This window comes from Vulpes lagopus, chromosome 23, assembly GCF_018345385.1.
Source record: "Vulpes lagopus strain Blue_001 chromosome 23, ASM1834538v1, whole genome shotgun sequence".
In the NCBI taxonomy this organism is placed as follows: domain Eukaryota; kingdom Metazoa; phylum Chordata; class Mammalia; order Carnivora; family Canidae; genus Vulpes; species Vulpes lagopus.
The window spans coordinates 38,659,023-38,673,933 of record NC_054846.1 but is presented as its reverse complement, the minus strand read 5'-3'; positions in this window follow the sequence as shown (position 1 = coordinate 38,673,933).

Genomic DNA, 14,911 nt, shown 5'->3' with positions numbered 1-14,911 from the left:
TCACAATTTCCAAAATAAGTCTAAAATTTCAAGTAGAATTTATTTGCTACAGACAAAATAATGAAAAAGACTTGCTTTTAGATGTCAGATGTCACTTAGTTGCATGTTCATATCTTTCCATAAATAAATTTTAAAAAGGTAAAATATGTATATTTTGCAGAAAAATGAGCCTTTTTTTCAATAGTCACATTTTTAAAAACTGGTGTGAACTATGGTAATTAAAAGGGATTTGGGGCAGCCCCTGTGGCTCAGCGGTTTAGCACTGCCTTCAGTCCAGGGCGTGATCCTGGACGCGGGATCGAGTCCCATGTCGGCTCCCTGCATGGAGCTTGCTCCTCCCTCTGCCTGTGTCTCTGTCTCTGTCTCTCTCTCATAAATAAATAAAAAAATCTTTAAAACAGAAAAAGGGAAATTTTCAGGCATAAAAAAGTGGGGCAATAGATGGCCCTGGATTGGAAATTGCCTTATACAAACCAAAGTTTTGTTTTGTTTTGATTTGATTTGTTGTCTGCTTGTGTTCTATAAACAGGAACTAATAAAATAAAAAGTACTGCTAATTGTAGAAAAATGTGAGGCCAAAGAAAGCTATTTGTGAAACAAGATAAATAACAAATAGTTCATATGCTCATGGCAATAATCCAATGGATAGGAAGTAGGTGATTAGAATGAGAGTAGGGAATATTGCTGAAAAGATACTCTTGAAAAAGCAAGAGAGATCTGGTGCATATATAAAAAGCTTAGTCTTTGGGCAAAAGAGAGATCACCTATTCTATAGGAATAGCAGGGAAGATGAAGGTATGACCTCTTCTAAGGAAAGAGATTGGTACACATGGTAGTGAAGACACAAGGGATTTCTCTTGTTTCATGTTTCTAGTGAAAGAGAAAGTACAGTCATCAATTGGGAGCACGGATGGGAAGGAAGTATTGGATGTTGGGGGAGAGAGAGATGCAGTTACTTGGGAGAATGGCAGAGTGAACATACCAAGCAATGGTATAGGATACATGCACAGCATGAAGGACAGACTTGAGGTTAATGAGCCTAAATTTTGAATTATTCTTTTCAGTGTGGCTGGATGGTTTTGAAAAACCACATTCAAAAAATATGTGATGGATTACAGTTTAGGTAAGAAATAATGCAGAACTTAAATAGGCAGATCCATGCTCAAAAAGAGTCTTTGCCTTACCTTAAAGTAGTGGTGAGCAATGCCATGGCTATGTTTTAATTAACATTTAAATATAGATGCATTATTTCCAAAATTTCTTGTTTTAACTAACAATTGATGATTATATGCCATTGAGAAATACCTTGAATAAAAAGCTTTAGGAAAATTCAAGGTATATAAGTTTAAGTTGTAGGAATTAATGAGCTGCCTGACACAAAGCATCTTATACTGACAATAGACCATAACAAGCCAAATTTTAAAATATTATCTAAATTAGTAATATAAAGAATATCAGATTAAACTTAAGAGACATACTGGAGAGGTTACTTAAAAAATTTGGTAGTAAATCTAAAGTTGGGATCCCTGGGTGGCGCAGTGGTTTGGCACCTGCCTTTGGCCCAGGGCGTGATCCTGGAGATCCGGGAGCGAGTCCCACATTGGGCTCCCGGTGCATGGAGCCTGCTTCTCCCTCTGCCTATGTCTCTGCCTCTCTCTCTCTCTCTCTCATAAATAAATAAAAATTTAAAAAAAAACTAAAGTTGAATTTAATGCCAAGTGGGGCATGTGGGTGGCTGAGTGGCTGAACATCTGCCTTTGTGTTTTCTTTTCATTGTATTTTTTTTATTGGAGTTCAATATGCCAACATATAGCATATCACCCAGTCTCATCCCGTCAAGTGCCCCCGCTCAGTATCTGTCACCCAGTCACCCCAACCCCCCACTCACCTCCCCTTCCACTCCCCTTGTTCATTTCCCAGAGTTAGGAGTCTCTCATGTGCTGTGTCACCCTCTCTGATATGTCCCACTCATTTTCTCTTTCCCCTTTAATCCTTCAATATTTTTTACACTCCCCAAATTAATGAGACCATATAATGTTTGTCCCCCTCCGACTGACTTACTTCACTCAGCATAATGCCCTCCAGTTCCATCCATGTTGAAGCAAATGATGGGTATTTGTCGTTTCTAATGGCTGAGGAATATCCCACTGTATACATAGACCACAGCTTCTTTATCCATTCATCTTTCAATGGACACCGAGGCTCCTTCCACAGTTTGGCTACTGTGGACATTGCTGCTATAAACATTGGGGTGCAGGTGTCACTGCATCTGTATCTTTGGGGTAAATCCCAAGCAGTGCAATTGCTGGGTCGTAGGGCAGGTCTATTTTTAACTCTTTGAGGAACCTCCACACAGTTTTCCAGAGTGGCTACACCAGTTCACATTCCCACCATCAGTGCAAGAGGGTTCCCCTTTCTCCACATCCTCTCCAACATTTGTTATTTCCTGACTTGTTAACTTTCACCATTCTCACTGGTGTGAGGTGGTATCTCATTGTGGTTTTGATTTGTATTTCCCTGATGGCAAGTGATGCAGAGCATTTTCTCAGGTGTATGTTGGCCATGTCTATATCTTCCTCTGTGATATTTCTGTTCATGTCTTTTGCCCATTTCATGATTGGATTGTTTGTTTCTTTGCTGTTGAGTTTAATAAGTTCTTTATAGATCTTGGGTACCAGCCCTTTATCTGCTATGTCATTTGCAAATATCTTCTCCCATTCTGTAGGTTGTCTTTTAGTTTTGCTGACTGTTTATTTTGCTGTAGAGAAGCTTTTTATCTTGATTAAGTCCCAATAGTTCATTTTTGCTTTTGTTTCCCTTACCTTCATAGATGTATCTTCCAAGAAGTTGCTGTGGCCAAGTTCAAAAAGGGTGTTACTTGTGTTCTCCTCTAGGATTTTAATGGATTCTTGTCTCACATTTAGATCTTTCATACATTTTGAGCTTATCTTTGTGTCTGGTGTAAGAGAATGGTTTAATTTCATTCTTCTGCACATGACTGTCCGACTTTCCCAGCACCATTTATTAAAGAGACTGACCTTTTTCCAGTGGATAGTCTTTCCTGCTTTGTCGAATATTAGTTGACCATGGTTGAGGGCCCATTTCTGGGTTTTCTATTCTGTTCCATTGATCTGTGTGTCTGTTTTTGTGCTAGTACCACACTGTCTTGATGATCACAACTTTGTAGTACAACTTGAAATCCAGCATTGGGAAGCCCCTGGCTCTGGTTTTCTTTTTCAATATCCTCCTGGCTATTCAGGGTCTTTTCTGATTCCACACAAATCTTAAGATTATTTGTTCCAACTCTCTGAAGAAAGTCCATGGTATTTTGATAGGGATTGCTTTGAATGTGTAAATTGCCCTGGGTAGCATTGACATTTTCACAATATTAGTTCTGCCAATCCATGAGCATGGAATATTTTTCCATCTCTTTGTGTCTTCCTTAGTTTCTTTCAGAGGTGTGCTGTAGTTTTTAGGGTATAGATCCTTTACCTCTTTGGTTAGGTTTATTCCTAGGTATCTTATGCTTTTGGGTACAATTGTAAATGGGATTGACTCCTTAATTTCTCTTTCTTCAATCTCATTGTTAGTGTATAGAAATGCCACTGATTTCTGGGCATTGATTTTGTATCCTGCCACACTGCCAAATTGCTGTATGAGTTCTAGCAATCTTGGGGCGGAGTCTTTTGGGTTTTCTGTGTACAGTTATCATGTCATCTGCGAAGAGGGAGAGTCTGACTTCTTCTTTGCCAATTTGAATGCCTTTTATTTCTTTTTGTTGTCTGATTGCTGAGGCTAGGACTTCTAGTACTATGTTGAATAGCAGTGGTGAGATCTTAGGGGAAAGGCTCCTAGTGTTTCCCCATTGAAAATGATATTTGCTGTGGGCTTTTTGTAGATGCCTTTTAAGATGCTGAGGAATGTTCCCTCTATCCCTACACACTGAAGAGTTTTGATCAGGAATGGTTGTTATATTTTGTCAAATGCTTTCTCTGCATCTGTTGTGAGGATCATATGCTTCTTGTTTTTTTCTCTTGTTGATATGATCTATCACACTGATTGTTTTACCAGTGTTGAACCAGTGTTGCATCCTGGGGATAAATCCCACTTGGTCATGGTAAATAATCTTCTTAATGTACTGTTGGATCCTATTGGCTAGTATCTTGTTGAGAATTTTTGCATCCATGTTCATCAGGGATATTGGTCTGTAATTCTCCTTTTTGGTGGGGTCTTTGTCTGGTTTCGGAATTAAGGTGATGCTGGCCTCATAGAACGAATTTGGAAGTACTCCATCTCTTTCTATCTTTCCAAACAGCTTTAGTAGAATAGGTATGATTTCTTCTTTAAACATTTGATAGAATTCCCCTGGGAAGCCATCTGGCCCTGGACTCTTGTGTCTTGGGAGGTTTTTGATGACTGCTTCAATTTCCTCCCTGGTTATTGGCCTGTTCAGGTTTTCTATTTCTTCCTGTTCCAGTTTTGGTAATTTGTGATTTTCCAGAAATGCGTCCATTTCTTCTAGAACCATTTACCAAATGGTCCTTAAAATAAAGCTGGAGTAGCAATCCTCATATCAGATAAATTAAAGTTTATCCCAAAGACTGTAGTAAGAGATGAAGAGGGACACTATATCATACTTAAAGGATCCATCCAACAAGAAGACCTAACAGTCATGAATATTTATGCCCCTTATGTGGGAGCTGCCAAGTTAATCAATCAATTAATAACCGAAGTAAAGATATACTTAAGTAATAATACACTAATAGTAGGAGACTTCAACACAGCACTTTCTGCAAATGAACGATATTCTAAGCACATCACCAAAGAAGCAAGAGCTTTAAATGATAGACTGGACCAGATGTATTTCACAGATATATACAGAACTTTTCATCTGAACGCAACTGAATACATATTCTTTTCAAGTGCACATGGAACTTTCTCCAGAATAGAATGCATACTGGGTCATAAATGGGGTATCAACTGATACCCAAAGATTGAGATTGTCCCCTGCATATTTTCAGACCACAATGCTTTGAAACCAGAACTCAATCACAAGAAGAAATTTGGAAGACACTCAAACACACGGAGGTTAAAGAGCATTCTGCTACAAGATGAATGGGTCAACCAGGAAATTAGAAGAGAATTTAAAAGATTCAGAGAAACTAATTAAAATGAAGATACAACCGTTCAAAATCTTTGGGATATGGCAAAAGCAGTCCTAAGAGTGAAATACATCGCCATACAAGCATCCCTCAAAAAACTGGAAAAAAACTCAAAATACACAAGCTAACCTTGCACCTAAAGGAACTGGAGAAAGAACAGCAAATAAAACCTATACCAAGCAGAAGAAGAGAGTTAATAAAGATTTGAGCAGAACTCAACGAAATAGAGACCAGAAGAACTGTAGAAGAGATCAACAAAACCAGGAGTTGGCTCTTTGAAAGAATTAATTAGATAGATAAACCATTAGCCAGCCTTATTAAAAAGAAAAAAGACCCACATTAATAAAATAATGAATGAAAAGGAGAGAACACAACCAATACCAAGGAAATACAAATGATTTTAAAAATGTATTATGAGCAGCTATATGCCAATGAATTAGACAATCTAGAAGAAATGAACATCTGCCTTTGATTCAAGACATGATCCTAAGGTCAGGGATGAGGCCCACATCAGGGTCCCTGTGGGGAGCCTGCTTCTCCCTCTCTACCTGTGTCTCTGCCTCTCTCTCTGTGTCTCTCATAAATAATAAAATCTTTTTATTTTATTTAACATAAGTAAAAAAAAAATATTTTAATGACAAGTGACATAAAAGTTTCCATAGTGTGGAAACTAAATTTTTCATAATTTCAACTTTTTCTCAAATTAATCATTTTTATGAAATTCTACTGACATTTCCTACTGTGTCTTATATTAGTTTTTTCTATTGTTATGGTAAAATATATATAACAAAAATTACTACTTTAACCATTTTTAATTTTAAATTTCTGTGGTATTAAGTCCATTCACATTGTTGTATGACTATCACCACCATTCGCCTCCAGAACCTGTATAACTTGTTCATTAAAAACTCTCATTGAAAAGTAACTGCGGGGCAGCCCTGGTGGCACAGCGGTTTAGCGCTGCCTGCAGCTCAGGGCATGATCCTGGAGACCCTGGATCAAATCCCACGTCAGGCTCTCTGCATGGAGCCTGCTTCTCCTTCTGCTGTCTCTGCCTCTCTCTGTGTGTGTCTCTATGAATAAATAAAATGTTTGAAAAAATTAAATAAATAAATAAATAAATAAATAATAGTAACTGCAGGTTCTCCCTCTGAGTCCCTAGAAACCACCATTCTACTTTCTGTCTCTGATGTTGACTACTATGAGTAATTCATATAAGTTGATCATTCAACATTTGTCCTTTTGTAGTTGACTTATTCTACTTACCATAATGCTTTCAAGGTCCAACCATGTTGTAGCATGTGTCAGAATTTCCTTCCTTTTTATAGCTGAAGAGTATTCCATTGTATGTATGTATGTATCCCATTTTCTTTATATATTCATCTATTGATGCACACCTGGGTGCTTCTATCTAATGGCTATAGTAAATAATGATGCTATAAACATGAATGTACAAATATCTGTTTGAGTTTTTGCTTTCATTTCTTTTGGAAAAGTACTCAGAAGCAGAACTGGCAATTGTGTTTTTAAATCATAAGTATTTTTATTCTTAATCTGGAATAATTAAGAAATAAGAATGTAAACGCAAAGTTTTGCAAAATAAAGGTTATACTGAAACTGGAAATAATGTTAAAACATATTATAGAACAATAATTTAAAGTACGTATCAGGTGCAAGGATAGACACTTAAATGTAGCAGAATATGTTCTAGAAACAGAACATGAGCTTTAAAAATAACTTTATTAGTCATCAAGAAAATGCAAATCAAAACCAAACCACTTCATAACCACTAGGATGATGATGATGATAATAATAATAATAATAATAATACAGATATTAACAGGTTTTGGCAAGAATGTAGACAAATTGGAAACATTTTACACTGTGGAAATGTAAAATGGTGCAACCACTCTGAAAAACTATCTAATATCTCTTTAAAGTGTTAAAAATAGAGTTACTATATGACCCTGCATTTATACTATTCAGTATATCTCAAGCAAAATAAAAACGTATTTCCTCACCAAAAGTTGTATAGGAATGTCCATAGTAGCATTATATCGGGAGCCAAAATTAGAAAAAAGCCAATGCTCATTAATTGATTAATAGATAAATAAACGTGGTTTATTCATACAATGAAATATTATGTGATAATAAAAAGTAATAAAGTACTAATGTATGCTACAGCATGGATGACCCTTCAAAACATTCTGCTAAGATAAAGAAGCCAATCACAAAGACAACATGGTGCATGATTCCATTTATATGAAATATACAGAATAGGTCAATCCTTAGAGACAGAAATAGATTCATGTTTACTGAGGGCTAGTTGAGCTTTGGGGGAAATAAAAAGTGACTGTTGAACAGTGTAAGTTTATTATTAAGGTAGTGCAAATGTTTTACTGATTGTGGTGTTGATTGTACAACATTGTAAATATACTCAAAATCATTGAATTGTTCATGCTAAATATGTGAATTCTATGGTACGTAGGTTGTCTTACAATAAAGCTGCTATAAAAATAACTTTAATATTTGAAAAATGAAATGCTTACTCAAAAAGAAAAGGTTAGCTTATATAAATCCCCTGAGTAATTAATTTTTTTACTGAAATAAACATTATTTTGAATTGCTTCTATTCACAAACACAAATAGATGCCATGAAATATTAGACCACATATGAGGTGAAGGAAAATCTATGTAATCAGGAAATATTCTGTAAATTAATGTTTAGGGAAAATCACAAAGAAAACTACCAATAATTTGACTATATGGATTTTATAAAAGACTTCTTAGAAGCATTATATCAAGAACCTCATAATCATTTATATCATATGCCCAATAATTCTAATTCCTTTTTCTTTCTTCCTTCCTTTCTTATTTCTCTTTCTTATTTCTTTTCTTTTCTTTTCTTTCTTTCTTTCTTTCTTTCTTTCTTCTTCTTCCTTCCTTCCTTCCTTCCTTCCTTCCTTCCTTCCTTCCTTCCTTCCTTCCTTTCTTTTTTTTTCTGACTACTGTAGCAGGGACTTCTAGTACTATGTTGAATAAAAGTGGTGGGAATGGGCATCCTTATCTTTTCTTGGTATTATAGGAAAAGCTCTCTGTTTTTTTATCATAGAATTCAAAGTTAACTGAGGATTTTCCATGTATGGCCTTTATTATGTTGAACTATATTCCTTCTAAACCCACTTTATTGAAAGTTTTTATCATGGATGGATTTTATACTTTGTCAAATGCTTTTTCTGCATCTACCTGAGATGATATTGTGGTTATTATCCTTTCTTTTGTTGATGAGACATATCACACTAATTTGCAAATTCTGAACCACTCTTGCATCCTTGGAATAAATCTTACTTGGTCGTGGTAAATAATTTATTTTAATGTATTGTTGAATTCAGTTTGCTATTATTTTGTTGAGGATTTTTGTGTCTATGTTTATCTGAGATACTTGTGGTTAGTTCTCTTTGTTAGTGGAGTCTTTTTTTTTTTTTTTTTTTTTGTTAGTGGAGTCTTTATTTGGTTTTGGTACGAGGGTAATGCTGGCCTCATAGAATGAATTTGGAAGTTTTCCTTCCTTTTCTATTTTTTGGAATAGTTTGAGAATAATAGGTATCAACTTTAAATGTTCGATAAGATTTGCCTGTGAAGTCATTTGGTCCTGGGCTTTTGTTTGCTGGGAGTTTTTGATTACTGATTCAATTCCATTTCTGGTAACTGGTCTGTTCAAATTTTCTTTCTTCCTGACTTAGTTTTGGTAGGTTATATGTTTCTAGGAATCTATCCATTTTTTTCTAGGTTGTCCAATTTGTTGGCATATAATTTTTCATAATATTCTTCTTTGTATTTCTGTCATGTTGGGTGCTATTTTTCCTCCTCCCTTCTGATTTTATTTGAATCCTCTCTCTTATTTTCTTGATGTTTCTAGCTAAAGTTTATCAATTGTGTTTATCTTTAAAAAAAACAGCTTCTGTTCCCCAAATGGATTCATTAATATTTTTATATATTTTTTTCTCTTTTTAGTCTATCTATCACTTATTTCTGCTCTAATCTTTATTATTTCCCTTCTTCTACTAATTTTGGGCTTTGCTTGATCCTCTTTTTCTAGCTCCTTTGGGTGTAAGTTCAGACTGTTTACTTAAGATTTTTTTATTTCTTGATGTAGGCCTATATTGCTATAAACTCCCTTCTTACAACTGCTTTTGCAGCATCTCTATGATTTTAGACTACTGTATTTTCATTTTCATTTGTCTTAATGTATTTTTTCATTTCCTCTTCAATTTCTCTATTGATTTATCCTTTGTTTAGTAGCATGTTGTCTAGCATCCATTTTTTTTTTTGTTCTAGATTTTTTCCTTATAATTGATTTCCAGTTTCATACCATTGTGGGCAGAGAAGATTCCTATAATCATCACTTTAATTGATTGGGTGCATTATATTCTCTAGTTTTATATTTCCTTGAGAGATTCTCCCAAGACTCCTTGGAACAATATAATAAACAACAGATGTTTTCTTTCAGTCTTGATTTTAGAAAGCATAGTTTACCAGTCCTTAAATTAAATGGCTAGTCATATGGGCAAAGAGTGAACAACTGGACACTCTAGATGGCTGCATTTTTATGCATTTTAAACCCTACTATTAATGTGTATATAGATGGAGTTTGAATCTGCACAAACAATAATTATGTTTTTTAATATACTTCAAAGCATGAGTGCCAAAACAAGAAGATAGTTTAACAACTTGCCAATCTATGTCAAATAACTATGAAGAATAGTATCACTTTCAGTAATAAAACACCTCAGAAAAAAGGCAGAATAAGGGGGGGGGGTATGATCCCATTTCTAAAGAGCTCTCAAACATCCAAATACATTATCTACTAAGATGATAAAGACATAAAAGAAAACAAAGTAACAACAAAAAACAATGTCTGGTCTATATAATTTACAATCGAATGTCAACAAATATTCAATAGCCACAGAAATTGTCAAGATAAAATACGAACACAACATAATACCATATGGCAAATGTACTCTACTGCACAGATGGTTCATAGAAACTTACTGAAGATGGTTTAGAGATTTACTAGATTCACATAAGTTAGGGTACATCAATTGTGGCAATACAAAAGAGGAGATTAAACAATAAAATGAACAAAAAAGGTGTAGAAATACATGCCATCATAAAGGAGATGAAAGTAGATGTGAATCAGGAGAATAACAATATGATGATTTGAAAACGTTTTTATTTTAAATTAATGGCAACTCACATGACTTAAAGATGAGAATATTGAAGCCATATTACAGATAATAGCAAATGAAGATTAATGAGCAAGTAATCAATTTAGATTATTAAATTAATAAATTGCTACAACATGGTATGATGACTAAGAATAGCTTAAGGGTGATACAGATCTATTTTAATAAAATTGGATATATTGCTTCAAGTATGTGATAGAAGTTTTATTGTCTTAAACATAGTTGTCTTTTTTTAATTAATTCATTGTCTGGACAAATGAAAAAACACACCCTATTTAAGATGATAGAGCAGTACAAAAAGTCCCTAATGAAGATCACAGATAATATCCTAGTGATTAATGAGGCAGTTAGGTGCACAGGCATCCTATTTAGGATACTCTGATGAAAAGTAACTATATAGTCTTTTTAAAATCTGATGAAAATGATATGGTGCATTCCATCTGTTTCACCGATTGTGTTGTCGATTTAAAATCATATTCATTATGTATTCAAGCATTCCTCTTTAACAGTTGTCTGGCTAGCAAATGTCTCTAAAATGTAATGTTGTTTTTGTACAAAGAAAAATTGAAATCAACTCATTATGTAGATAATGCACATAGAACCAGATATTTAAGGACCCTAACTCTGCAGAAAGGGTTGTTATACAATTGTAATACTTTGTTGGTTTAAAATAGATAACTTATTTAATGGAAACATGCTCTAAGAAATAAAATAGTACAGAAGTGTATTAAAGGAAAAGTAATCACTTTCTAGACTCACCTTACTCACACTCACTTCAACATTTCTACTTCTCACAGATAATAATCACTAACCATACCTTACGTATAGTTTGAGAAGTTTTTTATTCACAAGAAAATTCAGTGTGGGGGTGTGTACATTTGGGTGTTTACCTATACATACACACTTGCTTTGAAAGAACATAGTCATATTTACATATACATATAAATGCATATACATATAGAAGAACATAAGAGTCATGTATGTATAATTATTTTCAATTTCTAAATTGTTGTTCCTTATAGTTATATCATTATTGGTTTTACCATTTCAACAGACAGGAACTTAGACTCAGTTCTGCAGTATTATAAATAATGCTGCAATGAACATCTTGGCATAAATATCTGTGGTAATTGTGTTACTCCATCTGTAAAGTGGTTAAAATGGAATCTATTTATCAGATGTTATACACTTAAATACACTGCCAAGCTGTCTTCCAAAATGCCTGACCCAATTTATATTCTTATCATTTTTCAACATTTTTACAGTTTTCTCCACTTTCATTCTCCAATTTTCCATATGACACAGTGATCACATTAAATTCAAATCTGTCACTTCTCTGCTTATAATTTTCCAAACCCCTTCTACTGTATTTGCTGTGGCTGCCCACAGAATACCACAGACTGTGTGGCTTAAAAAATAGTCATTTATTTTCTCAAAGTTCTGGAGCTTGGAAGTCTAAGACCAAGGTTCTGGCAGTGTTGGTTTGTCCTGAAACCTTTCTTCCCGGTTTGCTGAAGGCCACCTTTCCATGTGTTCTAATAAACTTTCCTCAGTGGATGCAAGAGAGATTTTTGGTGTCCTTTCCTCTTCTTAAAAGAAGACTAATCTTATTACATTAAATGAGTGCATCCGTATGATTTCATTAAAACTTAATGATCTCCTTAAATTCCAGTTATAAAATAAATGAGTCATGGGGGTTTGATATACAGCATAGTGGCTATAATTAAAAATACTCTATTGTATATTTGAAAGTTGCTAAAAGAGTAGATATTAAAAGTTCTCATTAAAAGAAAACATTTTAACTATGTGTGGTGATGGATGTTAACTAAGCCTATGGTAGCAATCATTTCACAACATATACATATAGCAAATCATTTTATTGTACAACTAAAACTAATACAATACTTTGTCTATCTCAATAGAAAAAAGTAAGTAAAAATAATTAAAATTGAACTATCCTGAGGCAGCCGTACTGTGAAGCTAAAGCCACAGGAAAGGACCACATGCATGGATACAACTAGAGGGTATGATGCTAAGTGAAATAAGTCAGAGAAAGACAAATGCCATATGATTTCACTCACATGTGGAATTTAAGAAACAAATTAGAAGAATAAAGGGGAAGGCAAGGAAAAATACAGTAAGATGAAAATTGAGAGGGAGGCAAACCATAAGAGATGTTGAACAAACAGGGTTGCTGGAGGGGCAGTGGGTAGAAAAGGGATAATTGGGTGATGGGCATTAAGAAGGGCACCTGCTGTAATGAACACTGGATGTTATATGCAAGTGATGAATTTCTAAATTCTACCTCTGAAATAAGAATAATAATGAGGAGGAGGAGGAGGAGGAGGAGGAGGAGGAGGAGGGAGAAAGAGAGAGATAGGGAGAGGAGGGGAGGAGAGGATAGGATCACATGTATTCATTCTAGTTAATGGTTCCAGCTAAGTCTAGCCTTCACGAATCCCCAGCCCAGGCATCAGACATGTGAGTGAAGAAACCTACAGATGATTCCAGACCACAGCCATTAACGTTTCCCTTACCATCTGAGACTTCTAGCTGAGATCACAGACATTAGAATCAGAGATAAGCCATCTCTCCCATATATTGTCCAAATTCCTGACCTAGAGAATTTATAATGATAAAAATATAGTTACCATTTTATGTCACAAGATTTTGGAATGGTTTGTTACACACCAATAGATAGTTAGAATGCTTCGAATATCGCTACATTTTATTTTTTTAACATAGAGTATTTTAGATCACTGAAGAGGATTATTAAACTAGTGATAGAGAAAATATAAAAGGAGAAGGAAGAATAAAAAATTTTAAGAGGAAAAAATAGAAAGAGGGACTTCCAGATATGGGAGCTTGAAAAATCAGCAATCTCTCTAAGTAAACAAATATGTAGTTCCCATCCTAGGAAAATGGAGTAGATATATTTTTTCATATTCCTGTCAGTAAGTACAACTAAAAACTCTGGACATTTACATACATAAACGTGTGTATGTATGTGTGTGTGCGTGTGCATGTGTGTATCTCCCAGTTGAAAAAAAAAGTCATCTAACTTTTAGGCCAGTGTTATACTTTGTATTATTTGAATATCAGGGCTATAGCTACATGACCCAAGGGTTTCTAGTCCTGTTTTGATAAATGAGTTACCAAATGTAATTGCAAGTTTTACTACATTTGATTAGGATTTTTTGATTTCTTACTTTTTTTTAACCTTTATCAAGGCATGGGTTCCTAAAGGGACACAGTGGGAGAGAAATACTATTAATTGAAATACTTGGGCCAGCAAATATTCAAAAGGTGATAAAGGGGGAAAATATAAAAGTCAGCAAAATTAAAGTAATACAGGGTTTCAACATTAAATTGGTATTTTTCATATATTTGAAATGTTATAATAAACCCTTTTTTCTCTCGTCTCTCCTTTTCCTGTCTCTTTACTTTCTTCTCTCCTCTTTTACTCTTTTCCTCCTCCTCTCCTTCTTCCTCCCTCCCATCTTCTCTTTATTGTTGTATTATTTAATATGGACGGTTTCATATGAATTTCACATTGCCATTTATGAATGCTTCCTCTACACTGGAAATTAACACGCTATCTTTTTAACTTAACCTTATAATTCATTAAATTTGTAACTTAAAAATTCCTAAAGAGTGTGTGTGTGTTTGCACATTAAGACCCTGACACTGCATCATATCCTCTATATCCATTATTTCATTTAGTCTTTGCTGTAATCCCATGATGTAGGTACTCATCATCTATTTTGGAGAAAACTAAACCTATAAATAGATGAATAAACTGTCTGAAAATGATTCTCACAGTGAATTATATAACTGGGATATAGTTTCAGTTCTGTTTGATTTCACAATTCTAGTTCTTAACTACTGCAATTCTCTCCTACATTTCACTAAAGGAAGGTTTAGCAATTTTTCATTCTACACTCACATAGTAAGTGACAGAGCTAGCTAGAACTTCTATTAATAATGAAAATTACCTCTTCAAAACATGCTATATCAATTCCTTGACTATCAAAAAAGGTACCATAAAATTAAAGTGTGTGATGTATACTTCTTACCATCAGAGGTGTGTAGTCTGATTGTGAAGACTGGCAGATACAAATGATTTCATAGATTACAGGAGTAAATTCTTAAGTGATGGCATTTTAATCACCGCTCCTATGGACTGTTGATTATAAGTAGCCATTACCTTTTACTGCCATCATTTCTGACTATACGACTGTGTAGAAAATTTTTGTTATAGTACCAGAAGGATGTCCTGCCTTGGTCTTACCTACATTTATTCATTTCTATAGCTTAGTATATTCCATTATATAAAATAAGTTATTTGAGAATAGAATGAGCTATAGAGACAAATAAAAGTTCAAAATTATCTATAAATTATACTCAGGGCAAGATTAAGACTGAAGTAAAGAGTGGATAATCCAGAAATTATATTTTTTTGAAATGTACCTCCTTCCATATTGGTCTTGAATAATCAATAAA